This window comes from Condylostylus longicornis, unplaced genomic scaffold, assembly GCF_029603195.1.
Source record: "Condylostylus longicornis isolate FDR11 unplaced genomic scaffold, ASM2960319v2 ptg000044l, whole genome shotgun sequence".
NCBI classification, from domain to species: Eukaryota; Metazoa; Arthropoda; class Insecta; order Diptera; family Dolichopodidae; genus Condylostylus; species Condylostylus longicornis.
The window spans coordinates 9,206,813-9,224,409 of NW_026578013.1; the positions used below are offsets into that span (position 1 = coordinate 9,206,813).

A 17,597-nucleotide genomic window follows, 5' to 3' on the forward strand; every position below is an offset into this window, starting at 1 on the left:
TAAAGATTTAATTTGAAAGGAAAGGATTTTCTCCAATAATTCTAAATTACTTTAATTCTCATATTTAAATTTTTGAATGTCTTAATATTTCAAAGCTTCAACTTAATAAAAAACTTTGAAATATGAAGACGCATTGAATTTTTTTATAAATTAAGTAATTAAGTCCATTCAACATAGGAAATAAGTTTTCATAAATTCAAGCTCGAATTTATTTCTGTGAACTTTAATTTATACCCAAGTCGTATAATACTCCTAAAATGTTAATATAAGATCAGGAGCAGAACCAATATAAGAATTAAAAGTATTAAAAAATCATTAGTTGGAAGCCAAAAAGTCAAATTTATAAGTACTTAGAGAAAATTCAAAAAAGTTATTCGGTTTCTGGAAATCAAAACGAAATGTACTGTTAAAAAATTATGTAAAATAAGCTTTCCGATAGGTCATGGCAAATTTCCTTCATACACTAATATAACAGCACTTATGTACAATATCATGTTTAACGTAAATGTAAAATAGAAGTCTTTGTAAGTAAATTTAGGAGAAAAAATCCGAGAAATACAAACTCAGATCTAAATAAATTATTGCCAATTATTAAGTTATACGTTAAAGTCTCAATTGAAATTGTATAAAAATGGAAAAACAAAAAAAAAAAACAAAAACTAGAAGTAGAAAATATGAAAAGAAATAAATTCAAATAAAAAAAAAAGTTTCACATTTCATCAACTCATCAAAATTCTTTCATTCATTCAATAACTTCACAATTTTTCTAGCTCTTTCTATTTTCCTCCATTTTTTTTTATATCCTTTATTTCTGTTTTCTTTCTTATTTTTTATTCAAATCCACATAAAATATATATGTACATAATATGTTATGTATTAACACATAATTTTATGTATATAAGAAAAAAAAGTTATCCTTTTGGTTTAAATTAAATATGTCGACACATCTCTATCTAAATATGAAGATGAAACGTATAGGAAACAATAAAAAAAAATGTTACAAGTAAACTAATTACGAGGTATTAAAAGTTAAAAACAAAAAATAGGAAAAAAATAAAACTGATGATTACAAAGATGGATGAAAACAAAAAAAAGAAATTTGTAAACTTCATCAATTTAATTTATAAAAGGGAATGTATTTTTAGATTAATCCTTAAAGCAATCTTATAATAACTATTAGTACGTATAATAGAATATCAAATATTTTAAGTTAATCTTTAATAAGAAATGGTTTTAAGTAAAATTTTTCTTCAAGCATTCGAATTCTGAAAGCTTATTGTATAATTAAATTGAACTAAATTACTAAATAATTTTGAACATGCCAACTCTTCCGAATCATTTGAAAATTTTGCATTTTAAAACTGATGCATGCTGTGTTAACAATTAAAATTTCTCTTTCTTTCTAGACTATTTCGAAAGCAAAACCTTAAGATTTTGAGAATTTCGATTCAACCCAAAAATTTTTGAATCCAGCTTCCGAGTCCCAGTTCATATAAGAATTTGAAATTATTTGAAATTTTACTGCATGACTTTATTTATGTTGAAACCTTCACACATTATTCCACAATTTATACTCTCCTTCTTATATAAACTCGCAGAGGGATAGTTTGTAAGAGAAAGCGATCAAGAAATTAAATTTAAAGTTTTCAAAAAATCTATACCAATATAAATCAGTGCATTTGTTTTACGGAATTTCTACAAGAATTTTACGAAATTAAAATTTTTTTAAACATTTTTAATAATTTCAAATTATGAAGTTGAAGCATGAACTTTTGAGAAATTTTCAATACAATTACATGAACTTTTCAGCCATTTTGCATTAACTCAATGTATTCCAACAAATAATATAACTATATTTTTATCACAATTTGTAATTATATATAAAAATATTCACATACTATGAAAATAAATAAAAAGTGAATTTCAATAGAAAAATATGAGCTTCGGAAACTGGAAATGGCTAATGAACGCAAATGAATGCATTTAAATATATAGTTTTACAATATAATAATTTTATATATATATATATATATATTCATATAACACTATATACATATTATACAAGTACTTATTACTAATAAATAATTTAATGCATAATAATACTTGTACAATATATAAGTATAGGTATATGTATTGAATTGCCGGTACATTGTCTGCAACTCAGTAAATAATTTCAACCTTAAACTCGAAATTCATATCAAGAGAACATCATCCTCCCATTCAATTGAAGTTTTGTTTTTCTCTCTTTATTTTCAAAATATCCTCACAATTAGTTTTTTTTTCTTTCTATCTTTTGTTTTATTTTTATTTATTTCATTCTTTCTTATTTTTTCTTTTTTTTTGTTTTTGGTTCCTGATATCCTACCGTTTTTATTATTATAATTTTTTTTTTCATTATTACTATTATAACTATTATTTCAGTTTTGTTGTGAATGAATTTTACTGTAATTATGAGCGTCGATAACTTGAAAATCTTAAAACAAAAGAGACTGAAAACAAAAACAGCAAAAAACGAATTCGCCCTTCTCCAATTCTGAATTAAATTTTCGTCCTTTTTTTTTATTTTTTTGTTTTTTTTACCTCATTATTATTACTAAAATGAGCCGCTACGATTTACAACCGCAGCAAAATTTCAAAAGAATAAAAATTTTTTTTTTTTGTTTTTCAAATAAAATATAACAGAAAGAAAAAAAAAACAATAACAATGGTAGAACAAGCAAAATTGTTTAGCTCCTGATAGGATTTATAATGGTGAATTTCTGTAGTAGAATTTTGCGACAGCACCACAGCAGCCAACATCATCAGTATCAGTAAAAACTGATTGTGAAGCATAGCATAGAAGGGAGCATAATTTCTTATTATTTGTGTATAATATTATCAACTGCTCTCATGCATGAATTTATGAAAAATGCAGAAACAAAATCATAAAACGAAAAATCTATATTTTTTCTTTTCTATTGTTAAAATCATGAAATATAAATTTCACTACTCCAGTCATATTTCTTTGTAGCTTAACTGTAAAAAAATATGAACTAAAAAAGAAGAAAAAATAACAAAAAAATGAATGAAAAACAAAAATAAATTTATTAAAAAAAAACTGAATGGGTATGTGTGAGTCCCTCTTTTAGTGGTTCAGAACTTTTTTTTCCTTTCCTTGATTTTTTTCCGTTTGCAGTTTTTTTTTTGTGAATGAACAAATGAGTGTATGCAATCAGAAATAGTCTATAGTTTTTTACTAAATAATGAATATTTTTATATGCAACTATTCATATACATATGTATTATGTGCATACATGCCTACATACATATGAATATTGTACAGCGTGTTTCAAGTGTATTCAATATCACAATAATATTATCAGTTAGCACTAATATATTAAGTTTTTTAATTTACCCATAAAATCGGTATCCAAATATTTTTACAATAAATTTGCAACAACAATTTCGAAGTTTACCTTTAATTCAATCGATTCGAGCTGGGAATGAAAAAGTACTTAAATAGTTTCATAACAACGTGCTATTCATAATAGCAAAATATTAGCTAAGGATATTTTTGGAATCAATTAGTTTTAAATCGTAAACAAACTAATTTGCATGAGTCTATGAATTGACCAAAGATGCGATTTGACGCATCTAAAATTATCTCCTTGGAAAGTTTGGTAAAATGATTATTTACATTTAATTATTAAATGTGTCATTATGTATATACCGGGTGATATTCCGACTTAAATATGCAAAAAATCTATCGTCCGAATGAACCACAAAAAAATTTACCTAAAATAATATTTAAAATTTAAATTTTGAAATCTGATTTACAAGCTTAAATAAAAATTAAATTAAAATTTCTCATTGTTAAAAACCAAATGCTGGTAAACTCACCCTATATATTAAATATACAATTAAAGATTAAAACTTTAATATAGAGAGACACAACTTGTATGTACATATAAAACAAAAAGAGATATGCCTATGCATGAATCCATTTTATTAATATGAATTTGATTGGGTTTAATTCTACACTTCATATATATATATATACGTACAAAAAATAATGCATATCATACATACATACTTTGCATTTAAAAAAAAAATAAACAGCAAAAAAATTGTTATACCTTCTACGAACAAGAAATTATGCAATATCACGTATAGAAAAAACGATATTAAAAAAAAAATAATCTTATATTATAGATATGTATGTATGTGTGTATATATTTACACACAGTGATTCGAGTGAAATTATATTTATCGAAGAAATTCTATAGAAAATTTTTTAAACAAATATAAAAAAATGTTATACTTTTCAACTATACAGTATCTTAAAACCTAACAAATTTGACTTTAATGCTTTACATTTCTGTGTTTTACAAATGGAAGCAAAACCACTCAAAGTACTATTTTATTTGAATACCGGCAATGTCTTTTTACAAAGGTGTCACAATCTTTCCATCGTCACCAACATATCATTAAAGTCATTTGAAAAATTAGTCAAAAATTGTGTTTTTCTGAAAAGCAAATTGTTATTCTAGAAATCACTTAAAAATTCTACTTATATTTAAGTCACTTAAAAAATTTCACTCAAGAACGAGTGTTTTACTGAAAAGCAAAATGTTTTTCTAGAAAAGATTTAAAAATTCTGCTTATATCTTAAAGACTCCAGATTATTACTTCATCTGTAGGAGATCCACTAAAAAAACTCAAAAATATTAAATAATCACCAAAAACATTCAAATTATTAACCACCAAAATGTCATCATAAAATTACTCAAAACTTTAATAATTACTCAAAACCTTTCCAACAAACTGCTTCGCCTAGCGTTCTACTTCCCAATTTTCTACGTTTAGCCGTCATCACATCACAGCCATTCAAAAATTGTGACTCTCAAGCGAACATGCTAAATTGGGCTTTTACAATAATAAATGACGGCTAGCACTGTACTGCTTGTTAATATAGTAGTTTTCGTGTGAAAATCTATTATTATAAAAATTGTAATGCCCTTAAGATATTTTACACAATTTTTTTCGTTTTCTGTATGTAATTTTTATATTTGCAAATGTACGTGCTTTTAGTACTGTAAAGGCTGAAAATAAGTACATACTGATTTTGATTTCATTGTTCTTATCATTTTTATTTAAAATAAAATCAGCATGAAATATTCAAAGATTTCTTTATTTCTTTTGTCGTTGTTTGGTTGGTTTCATAAGAGGTTTTTTTTTCTCTTTCAATATGTAAAATAACTCCCGCTTTTTTAATAAGCTAGAGTCGATAATTTTTATGATTATTACAAATAAATTTCGTTTCAGTTTATTTCAACAGAATATTTGGAGATTTCAAAAAATCTTAATGTGAAAAAAATTGTTTAAAAGGTGTCTATTTTATCATATGTCAAAAGAAATCTAAAAGAACAATTTCTCAAATTTCTGAACCTAATTAAAAATTATAAGGAAGTTTTTAAGCTTACGCACGTTCTGTACAAAAATATTTAAGTGGCCAATACAAGTTTCTATAAGTTTTCTATTTGGTTCATAGGTTTCGTTAAAATTTCGTCAAAAATTGATATGTTTATGTTTTTTTCATAGGTAAATTAATTTGCAAAACATGCAACTGTCGAGAATATTACACACTTTTTTAAGATTTTCTTATTTTTCTCACAAACCTCTATACAAATACGTACACTAAGCTTTTGTTTTCCTTAGATTTCTATTATTGCACATCGCTCTACACTCCTATCTTCACTAACATTTTGATGAGCCTTTTGGGGATTTATTATTTTTTTCATTCCTTTTAATTTTATGTTTGTGTGTATAATTCACCTCTTTTATCATAATATTCTTTTTTTATCCTCTTTTTCTTTGATTTGAAAAACAAGGAAAGGATGAAAACTTTTGTTTGCATTCGGGACATTTAAGGAAAATATTCTCAAAAGAAAAATTTTAAAGTTTCATAAAACATGAATTTTCAATTTTTTTTTTCTGTTCGGTGTTATACTCGTATTGTATAGTTGTTGTTTTCTTGTTTTCTTTATAAGATAAAAGTTTATAACGTAAACAATCTCAATTGCCTACATACATCGATTTCATTTACAACATTTATAATAATAATAAAGAATTATTATTTTTTACAAAAAAATATTATAACCAATTTAAAAGGCCAAGATAATTTTTAATTTTGTACTTTGGTGTCTCATCAACTATTCATAAAGTTGAACTTGAAATAAAAATAGCTTACAAAATAATAGAGATTTATAAACGAACTTAATAAAGGTATTTGACACCTTGAGTACTCCAAATATTGTTTAATTTTTTCGTTCGCTAATAATATTGAACAGAAATGACTACATGACAAAAAACAGTTCCAACAATTTGAGAAATCAATTTTGTTTTTATTCAGATTACTAAATCTAGTTTATTAAGCTTTGCAATCAAACTATTTGTTGCCTGCACAATTTGCTTCAAATCAATTTTATTGTTGGTTGGTTGTTGTATTGTTGGTTGGTTTTAAACGACACAAATGTGTCATTTTGCTACCACTACCCGGTGATTACCAGGCCAAAATTGAGCGTATGGTTACAAGCCATCCGGTTTTTTTGAAGAATCGTTTAGCCCCGTCACGCATGTTCTGCCCTACGTGACTAGCTTGATCCCGCCCAGAGCCGGACACTCGTAGAGACAGTGAAACATAGTCTCCTTATTTTCCGTTCGATACGTTGTGCTGAAAAGCAGCACTAACCTAGCCGCATGCCCCCGCAGCGGCCAATAGTTCATGTATGTATAAAGTGATTCTTCCATGTTTGAAAAATAAAGTTATAGTTCTAAATTTGAGACTGATAAGTAATTTTACTGTTACTTAATAAGTGAAAAATATAGAAAATATTTGCATTCTCCTTTAGTTAAACAAGGCGGAAAAGGTCTTAGAAATATACTTTAGAAAAGTATCTAATTTGACGCTCTAAAAAACTTTGTGCAAAATTTATGTAACTATCAAAGATGACAGTGAGAAAAAATTTTTTTTTTGTTATAATTTGCTACTTTTCTTTTAAAGATTTATGACAGATTTTTCCGCTTTTGTTTTCTTGTTTGATAAACTCTAATATAGTGACAAAGCAGTAAAAACCAAAAGACTCTTTTACGGACTCTTAGTCTTTTTCTTCCTTTAATGAAACAAATATCTTTGAAATTATTTAAAAGTTGTTTCTTCTTCAAACTTATTCCCCGTTTTCTCAATATACGTTTTTCGAAATAATTGTCAAAGAAAATTCAAATAACAATTTCTTAATTTTGACTGAAAAGCCTAAATAAAAAAAATAAGAAATTAAAAGAAAATATTTTTATTTTAATAATATTTTCATTCGAATCAAATAGCAGTTTGTTATTTTAGGTTCAAAGCCCTAACAAAACTTTATAGACTCAAATAACAAATCAAAATGAAATAATCATAAAAGCAAAAAAAAAAATTATCGATTAACTTTTTTAAGGTACTCTTAACTGCATAAAATTCTCTCTTTTTACTGCTAATAAAATATTTCAAATGGTTATTTATGAATATTAGTTTTTAAGGATATAAGAGGAAATAAACAAAGGCGGCAAATATTTTGATTTCAAAGTTTAATGAATTTTGCCATTTAACTAGCAATTTTAATTCCTTAAAATTTCTTTCTTCATTTTAAAGCACGGGAATATTTTTTAAAAAATTAAAGTCTTATTCGTGGATACTTCAACAACGACTTAGTATGATAGCAGCATATTTAGATCGGCTTGAACTTATAGAAGTTCTAACAAAGTCTTTCAACAATTTTAATAAAATAAATTCAGTTTTTACAAAAACATAAGCAACCCTTTTAAATTTATTTCAAGTTTTTATTAAAAAAAATCGTAAAGAAACATCCAAGAAAATATTTATAAAATAAATCACTTTTTATGAAACTATGTACATAAATAAATCGCAACACAAATCTAATTTACAATCACACTAAAATTAAGATAAAACTCGAATACTTTTTAATAGATCATCAATTTCATTATCATCAAGAAGATCATCTGTTGAATCATTTTCAATTAAAACTTCTTCATTTGAATTACCTTTTTCTTGTTTTGAATCATATTGCAACGATAGTAATTGTAAATTTTTCAAAATCCATACATTATAATAACCTAATCTGGTAAGAATAGTTGGACCAATTTCAGAATTACAATCACTTGGTCCCCATGAAACCAAACCAATTAATTTTCCACTTTGTACTGCTGGTCCACCAGAATCACCAACACATGCACTACTTAAATAATCAGGTAATCCAGCACATAAATTACTTTCTTCTCGAATTTTTTGTGTTGGAAATGATTCCTTACAATATTTATACGTTACTAATGTTAAACTGGCTACTCTTAATCGACTCGGGAATGTTCTTTTTGATGATTGTTCTGTACTACCCCATCCATATATTAAAATATTTCCAACTGGATCATTATCCATTGATATCGGTATTGGACTTATATATTCATTAAATCTAAATGGCATATTTGTTCTTATTATACCAATATCATATGGTCCAATTGTTGTAAATCTTGGATGTTTTACATAATACTGAACACGTCGTCTTTGTGTTGTCCAATGTTCAATATTATCGACATTATGTAGGCCAGCAATTAAATGTAATCGATGTGGTTCTAATTTTAGACAATGAGCAGCTGTTAATACATAACTTGAACGAATAATAGAACCACCACAAAATTGTACAAGTCCTTTTGATCTTGATTTTACCATAATAGCAACTAAATATGGTGCATCATACATTTCAGCTTCAACAGCACCAACAAGTCTTGTATTCATAATTCTTGCTTCTCTATCATTATTTTCTAATTTTGTTGAATTTGCTGCATTTATAATATTAATAGAATTAAGCAGAAACCAAATAACACCAAATATTCTTATTAACCGGCAGGATTCCATGATATTAATCTTATTTAATGTTAGTGAAATTGTCTTGAAATGCAAGCAAATCAATTTTAATGTACCGATTTCTTTTCAAATTTCATACGCTTTTATACACAATGAATTTTCCAAATTATCTAAACTAAAATAAACTTAAATTAATAACTTAAATAACTTAAATAAACCTAAATTTATCTTTTTTATAACCAATGTCAAATTTTTAACCTTGGCTTAAAAACTGTAACTACCTTCGTTGTTTCTTACAGTATAAAAAGCTTTTTTCAAATGAAGTTCAATTAAAACATGTCATCGCAGTTAAATAAGTTGCATCACAGCATTATTAAAATTTTTATGAGGAAAAAATGAAAAAAACACTATTTAGTAGTGTAAATATTTACTTAGTAATTAACTACTTTGATCAAAAGCAAATTTTTGATATAAAAGAAAGTTATAAAGATAAAATTTGTGCATTAGGAAAAATTACATTTATTGTAAGAGCATTGAAAATCGGTTTTGTTGTAATGGGAAAATAAATAAGAATTAGTGTGTTCTTGAGAAATGAGCTTTTGTGATTTTGACCTAGTTCAAGAATTCATATTAGTATGACTACACTAAACCTTAACCTGAAAAAGTAATTTTATCAAATTGACTTACTCTACTCTAATTATATTTAATGCTATTTACATGCTTAACTAAATTATAGAGCTTAATGCTGTAAAATTTTATTACTTCTCAATTCAAAAACCAAATGCTGAGTGCTAAAAATCTTAAATAGTTATCGTATTTATTGCCTTTTGTAAATTTCGAATTTGGTATACTTGCACGTGTACTCAAGGGGAAAATATATTTATTTATTATATTTAAGAGTATTTGAGGAATGCTAAAAAATGAAAATACTGTAGATACAAAAGAATCTGTTTTGAAAATGAAATTTCTTATTTAAACTCAATTTAATATTTTTCGTATACAATACAAATTTCTCCAATTACACATTCCGCAAATATTCAAATCTTTTGTGCAGCATAAATGTCTCGAAAAAGAAAAAATTTAATGAGCTGTCATATTGCTCTAGTGCTCGCATTTTCCTCAAATAATAATGAGTAAACCCACTCTTAAATAAACTTACAAAATTGACAAAATTAACGTTGCAAATCAACTGCTAAACTTTTGCATCATGTACATTCACGATTTCTTCGTAAACATCTTTTAGAACTCGAAATCATTTCACCAGTAAAATTTTCTCCCTGGTTTTGTTAATAAGCATATTTCCGTAATATTGAGTGAAAAAAAAGTCAAAAGAGGCTCTCTAAATTTTGTGTCATCCACAAAAACAGTTAACCACTATCACTTTCAGCCTATAGAAGTTGTAAAATGACTTGAAAAGTGAATATCCAAAGTTCGCTCCACTAAAAATAGAGTAGTGCTGGTTCGAAATAATTTTTTAATGTTTATGTCATCTATTGATCATTTGTTAATTAGAAAAAAACTTGATTTGAATTTAATTCTTTGTGTTATTTTTTACAATTTTTGTTCGACGGTTGACAATTATCTTCTTCAGATTTCATTTGTTTTTATATTAACTTTCGTTTTAAATATAAATTGCACTTAAATTTTGTTAAAACCATGTAAGGATGACACACAATTTTTCACTCGATTATAAAAAATCTCACAGCTGCTTAATACAGCTGCTTAAATACTTTGTGCGACTACTTCAAAAATATTTAGTAGCGCAATATTGTTAGTAAACTTTATATTTATAGTATTTTAAAACAAAAAAAAAGTTTACATTTAAACCTACTTCAAAGTTTACATAACCAAGATGATGTCCTCAATTTAATTTTTCAAAACTGAAAAATGATTGAAGGTTAAATTAACATTATTTTTCTTGTATGTTTTGAATTTGAATAGAAAACATATTTTTACGCACAAGCACACAAAATAAACATTTTTGTGTCATCAAAAATTTGAAAAAAAGAAATAAGAAAATACACGTGATTTCAACTATACACAAACTTTTATTATATTATCTACGGCTCTTGAAGACCAAAATTTTGAAAAAAAATTGAATTCTTCTTGTAAGCAGATATTCGTATAAGAGATTCAGTTTTAATAAACCATAAAATCCTTGAAATTTTAAGTTATCGAAAAGAAATTTTTTCTTGTAATTTTTGTGCATTTTTTTTATTTTTATATAAATCAGATAATTTGTATCATTTTTGTTATCAAGTCCAGCGTTAAAAAGTATTCCATTCTTATATACCATTTTCGAGTACTCAAATGAAAAAACATGTAGAGAAAATCGTAATGGAAATATTAAATTCTTTTTAATATTATTATTTGTATTATTTGTATTATTTGAGTAAAATACTTCCTTTTATATTAAAAGTACTGACTAACGATTACAATAAAATAATAAAAAATTTGATTCTTTTTTTAACTTCCTTCTTATAAATACGATAAATTTATTATATGATTTGCAAAAGGATAAAAAAGAAATGAATACAATTCACGTTCATTCAAACCGGAAATAAATTCTTATTGAATTTACTCTTTAATTTTTTTTTTAAATTAATATTTTTTCATTTTATTTTATACAATAAAATGCATTTAATGGTCGAGGATAAAATGTTTTTTTAGGTTTATGTTATAAAATATCTATATACGCTTGTTTTCGATCGAAATTATTCAATCTTCGATCGAAATTATATTCGAAGACAGGAGGCAGGACTATCCTTTTTCAATAGTTCAAATTTTAAAATCATAAACAGATGTGCAAGATGGAGAATATAGTGTTTATTAGCCCAATAGTTAAATTATATTTGTTGTGTAAGAGATGATTGCCTGAGAGACCTAGATGTGGCTCACTTAGGACAAATGCAATAATGTGAAATTTCTAAGAAAATGGGAATTCATGTAGTTCACTATAGAAATCATAAAAGATCATAAAATTTTGGAAAGATCTTATCATCATCATCATCATCATCATCAGTAACAAAATAAATTATTCTCCACTACCAAGTGAAAAACTGATTTGGTTTTTTAAATTTCTATAGGAATAAAACAAAAGACAGACCAGAAAACTCTTTACTTATCTCACAATCAAGCAAAATTAAGTTATTTAAAAAAAAAATTGTTTTTTTTTTTGTTTAGGTTTTCTCATTACAATAATTTTGTTTTGTTTCTTTTTTTCCTAAGTAAATCAAGTGTCAATTTTCCTCTATCTCTCACCATCATCATCATAATCATCATCATTATCATAAAATAATCATCTAAACTAAACTATCAATTTTTATTTAAGTTCTTTATTAAAACAATCTCATTTCTATTATTTCTATACTACTATATATACACACGTCTTGTAAATAAATCGACAGATGAATATAAATATTAAGCTTAAAATTATTCATATACAAAATTTGTACTTATGTGTATTATTAAATATATGTATGTGTGTATGTAGAAACAATATATTATGGAAATTTTCAATTGTTACAGCTGCTCTAAATTATTGATCGACTTTGTCCAACAAAAAATATAATAATATAATGAAACAGTTTTAGTGTATTTATCTGTAGCAATAGTTGACACTAGTACATGTACATGCAAATATAATTGCAAATTTATGTGCACACATACATATATAATATTTTATTTACTATAATTATGATGCAGTAAGTTCATAATTTTCCAAATTCGATTTCATTATTACAAATTTTATTTATACTGCTACGAGGTAAACAAAGAATTCTCATTTAAATTGCATATAATTGGGCGTAAATAAAATTATAATTCTATAATTGTACAAATTACAAATGATTTACAATTTTTTTAACCAGCGATGAAAGTTGCTTGAATTTCATATCGAATTATTAATAATTTTTCACCCACATTTTCTTATTACATCAATTTTCTCAACAACTCTTTATTTACCTTTGAGAAATAAAAAAAATATTTATTAACGTTGATTTTCCAGCCTGTATAATTTCATTGATAATTTATAATTCTTCTGAATTAACATTTTGAAATACCAACCCAAGGCTTAAAAAGATTTTACCAAAAAACCCTATTGGAAATTTTAATAACGAACTTCTATAGAAATGCCCCTTTAATAAAATATACCAAGTAATTTAATTTAGCATACGTAAATATTGGAAAGAAAAATATGACTGCTTCAAGAGAATAGCTTTCACGGTTTTCCTTCAACAAAATATCCAATTTGAACTCTACCGATTTTCTCATCTGCTTCAATAAATTAAAAAATGCTTGTATATTTCTCAACTACACTTCTCTATCCCAATACTATATAATCAAATTTGTCCCAGTGTTAAAGCTTGGAATTTCTATTTTGCAAAAAAATTATTTGTTATTCTATTATAAATGACAAAATCTCGAAAGTAATATTTTGTTACATAGTATGTCCAAGTTCATTTATAAAACCAAAATATGAAGCTACATAACTTCTATCTTTATTCAATTAAGATAGAAAAATATATACATAATTTATTATGAAAGTGTTTTTAACTACAATTTTAAAAACTGGATCCAATCTGAACATACTGAAAATGTCTCATTACTGCGATAATCAAAAAAGCAAAAATAATATCGGATTAAAGGAAATTAAAATTTTCATATTTTTTATCATGACTTCTTACTTTTTTAACGCCATCCAAAAAAAAATGTTGAAACAAGTATTTTTATTAATTTCACTATGTTCGTCCGTACGTTCGTGGACATGTTTAAAAAATTACCACACTCTTGAGATATATAAAGCTGAGTTTTTATATGTGCATTGAGTTTCACTAGAAGCTCATTTTCGTAGAAGAAAGCTTTTACCCAACTCCATCCTATTCCCCCTCGTCCCCCCGGCAAATAGTTATAGCCCCTCAAACCCCTAAAAACTGCATTTCTTAACTATTTATTTTAAAAAAAACACATATTACATTTTTCAAATTTTGCAAACGTGAAAAAGTTACAGCTGGCTTCTTCTACAGCGGAACAGAATAATTTAACCACTAAAAAGCAAAAATGGCTGTTAAAATTTGCCGCTATCTACAAAAAAAAAACAAATTTTTTGATTTTTTGATATCATTTTTCTACTACACAATAGGTTACAGGAATCTGAAATTTTAGCAGCTTTAAGATACTTATAAATTGTTTTTTTCGTTTCGTTTCGTCACTCCCGCTCAAGTTATCGCCCCTCAAAATTTGTAAAATTCGAATTTTCGGCACCTTACATTTCCGAAACTGAATCATTTTCTAAAATACTATAAATGCAGAAAGTTAAAGGTGATTCCATGCATAACTCACGCAATTAATCCTTTATGTTAACGCCTCTTAAAAATTTTTTTCTACTTCATCCTAAATGTATGCAATTTTTGAAATATTTTATTATATAAATGAAACCAATTTAAATAATGTAACAGACTTTTTTTATAAGCAGTATTTTCACTTGTTGAAGTGAAAAGTGCTGCTTTACAAACCTTTGGTTTGGTCCAACTTTTTATTTATAATTTTGTATTTACTCTACAGTCATAAAAATCGACAATATTAAATATCTGGGAATATATTGTTTATTTTCATTTCGTTTCCTTCTTTTTTTTGTTTTTGATGCACAGCGCATTCTAAATACTTTTCACTGCTTTTTTACTAGTATCAAATTACAGCATTGTTTTTACATAAATTCATAATTATACGAGTATGTATATCTAAAGATTTTTATATTATATTTTTTACTGCTTGTATACATATTTTTTCCGTATTCGATTCAAACACGAATTTGAGACATTTTGATATGGTAGAGTTTTTTAAGTGGATAAAGTTTTTACATTACAGTTCTGCTACCATTTTTGTTCTTATCGTCATCATTATTATTATTATATTATTTTATATATATTATTTATATATAAATATCAATCCCTAGATAAATATACATGTGATTAAATTGGTATGAAAATTTCAATATTAAGTTTATAGTAATGAAGTAAATGCTATGTGCTTGTTCATCTACTTTTCGTTTATAATATAAAAAAAAAAACATGTAGAAGTGTTAATTTTGATCTTATTAAGACTGCTTTTTCTTACCCAATTGTACATGTTTAAATTTTCGACATCAAAGTGATCCGACTTAATTGTGGAAAATGCACCTTGTTTACACATTGGCTTTCAGCAAAATAAAAGTGAGTTCATATGAAAAGGTCCTGGAACCACCTGTATCGGGTATTATTTACAACGTGAGGTACCGATTTACAAACACTTGACTAACAAAACCGGGTATCGAAAAGGTTTAAAACCAACCTTATTAATTTCTAATAGCCAATATTTGTGAAGTAATCTGTGCCAAATTTTAAATTTCCACATCTTTTCATTTTTAAAAGACCCAAGCGGTAGGGGTATAAGCTTACAAATAATATATCGGCCAGAATATACCAGAAATGCTTAACTTTAAAGTAAACTGAAAAAACTATCAATCGAAAATAATTTTATTCTGCATTGTTCTTTTTTCCTCGTGTTCATACTTTACTTGTCTCTATTTAAAATAAGTCTTCCACGAACCTCTTTCATTTAGTAGTTATTCTATTATAACCGATGCATCTCGCGCATTTAGTCAATTTTAAAGCTAATCTTCTGATGTCATTTACCTAACTTTCAACAGATACATATATTATCATAATATTCTTTCCTTTATTACGCTTTCTATCAAACTAGTTATACAATATTTAGAACAGCATATTCATATCCTAAAGTTTGTCTCAATAATGTCATATTTTTATAATGTTCTTATATTTTATGAACAACAAGTAACGTATATAAAATATATATAAATATAAAAACCAGATTAATCATCACTATCCTCCCTTATTTATGGGCATATAGGCTTAACTCTTTTTCATTTTTTTCTCTTCTCCATATTTATTCATATTTTTCCTTATACACACACACTATATTATTATGTATACGTGTGCAAACAGAACTTTTGTTATATTCTGTGTATATGTATACATACTCTTATACCGAGAACTACACAATAAATAAATATACTGTACATATTATTATTATATTTTACAACATATTCGATGATGACGATGTGCCTGATGATGACGGTTTTATAATAACGATAATGTCATCGTTATCTGCTTTTTAAGATGGGAAAATAATTTTTCTTTTTTCCATTTTTCTTTTTTTTTTGTTTTGCTTTTGAAATTATCATATCTTTTGTTTTATCTATGTAAATGATACACTCATACTATAATAATAATATATTATATTGTACTACGATTAATACGATATTTCTACAACTACTACTACAACCGCGCCAGTATATCACTATATTATATTTTAAGAGGAGAATATTATGTAAATATATAAGAATAAATAACGGGCTCAAGTTAAAAGTATTATGAAAAAAAATATGCAAAAAAAAATACAGTTGCATAACGTTTTAAAAAAAAATTTGTTTCTGTAACAACAAAGAAACAAACAAAATGAAAATCAAAAAAAAAGCTCCAATCTCGAAAACTGAGGACATTACACGATAAAAATAAAAACTGGGAAATCTTGTCATGTGCAGTTTCGATGTGCCTACGTTTATGCAAAAAAAATGAAAATTACAAAGTTATTTTTTTTAACTTCCCTTTATGTACCTACCAAAAAAAACAAAAATAAAGAAAGAGTACGGAAAATGGAAAATCAATTTTTCAAAGTTTCTCTCTTTTTTTTTTGTTATTCCGACTTTAGTTATAATTTTATTTTGTGTACAAACAAAAACTGAAATTAAATGCATTTACACGTACCAACAATTAAGGATTAAAAAAAATTTGAAAAGAAAAATAATAATCAACACAAGAAGAATTCAATGAAGAATCCGGTTTCATTGTTACTGCTACGAGAGAACACACTATATCTGGGTATAAAATATAATAATTAATTTAATCGCTCTTAAAGAATGATGTTTGCATTAAAACACCTAAAATCTTTAAGGCATACTATTAAAAAATTTGCACAATGCCAAAATTTATTGTTAATTTGCGATTTCTTGTGCTGAATAAAAGTGAAAATAAAATGGGTATAATTAGAATAAAGGAGAGACCATGAAATTCATCCGTTCCTATTAATTAAACATTTCAATTTAGCAAGCTATTTCAATACAATGTCATTAAAGAATTCCAATTTCTAAACGAAATACTTTTAAATATATAGACTGGAATTTTATTTAGACTGATGTATTTTCTAAATTAATTAAGAAGTAGTCCGGTAAGGTACTGAATTTTCTTAATCTCACAAATTGCTTAAATTTTAAATCTTCCCCCTATGAAAATTTTAAAATATATTGATCACTTAGTTAATGAATAATTTTGATGCGCCGTTAATAATTATGTTCATTGCGTAGAATGACCTAAAAATAATGATTTCAATTCAATATTCATCTTGAAAAATCAATCGATTAGAAATTCTAACAAAAGAATAAGTTATGAAAAATCAAATTGTAAGGAAAAAAAATTCTTATACAAGACTATTTGTGCGTATAAAAAACTGTAATTCTCATTGTTATAAAATCTATTCGCACTTTTAAATTGCGAATCTATTTTTGATATCTAGATTTACGCATCTTTTAGAAATTAAAGAAAATTGAACTACATATTTTTTCTTTTTAAAAACTTTAATTAATTTA

The 17,597-nt window shown here is 25.6% G+C and overlaps 1 protein-coding gene across 12 annotated transcripts in view; it reads left to right on the forward strand.

Annotated features, from left to right (window-relative positions):
• Positions 1–17,597, forward strand: part of LOC129610439 (cell adhesion molecule Dscam2) — a 190,179-nt gene that overhangs the window by 62,809 nt on the left and 109,773 nt on the right. The gene's annotated exons all lie outside the window — the stretch shown is intronic.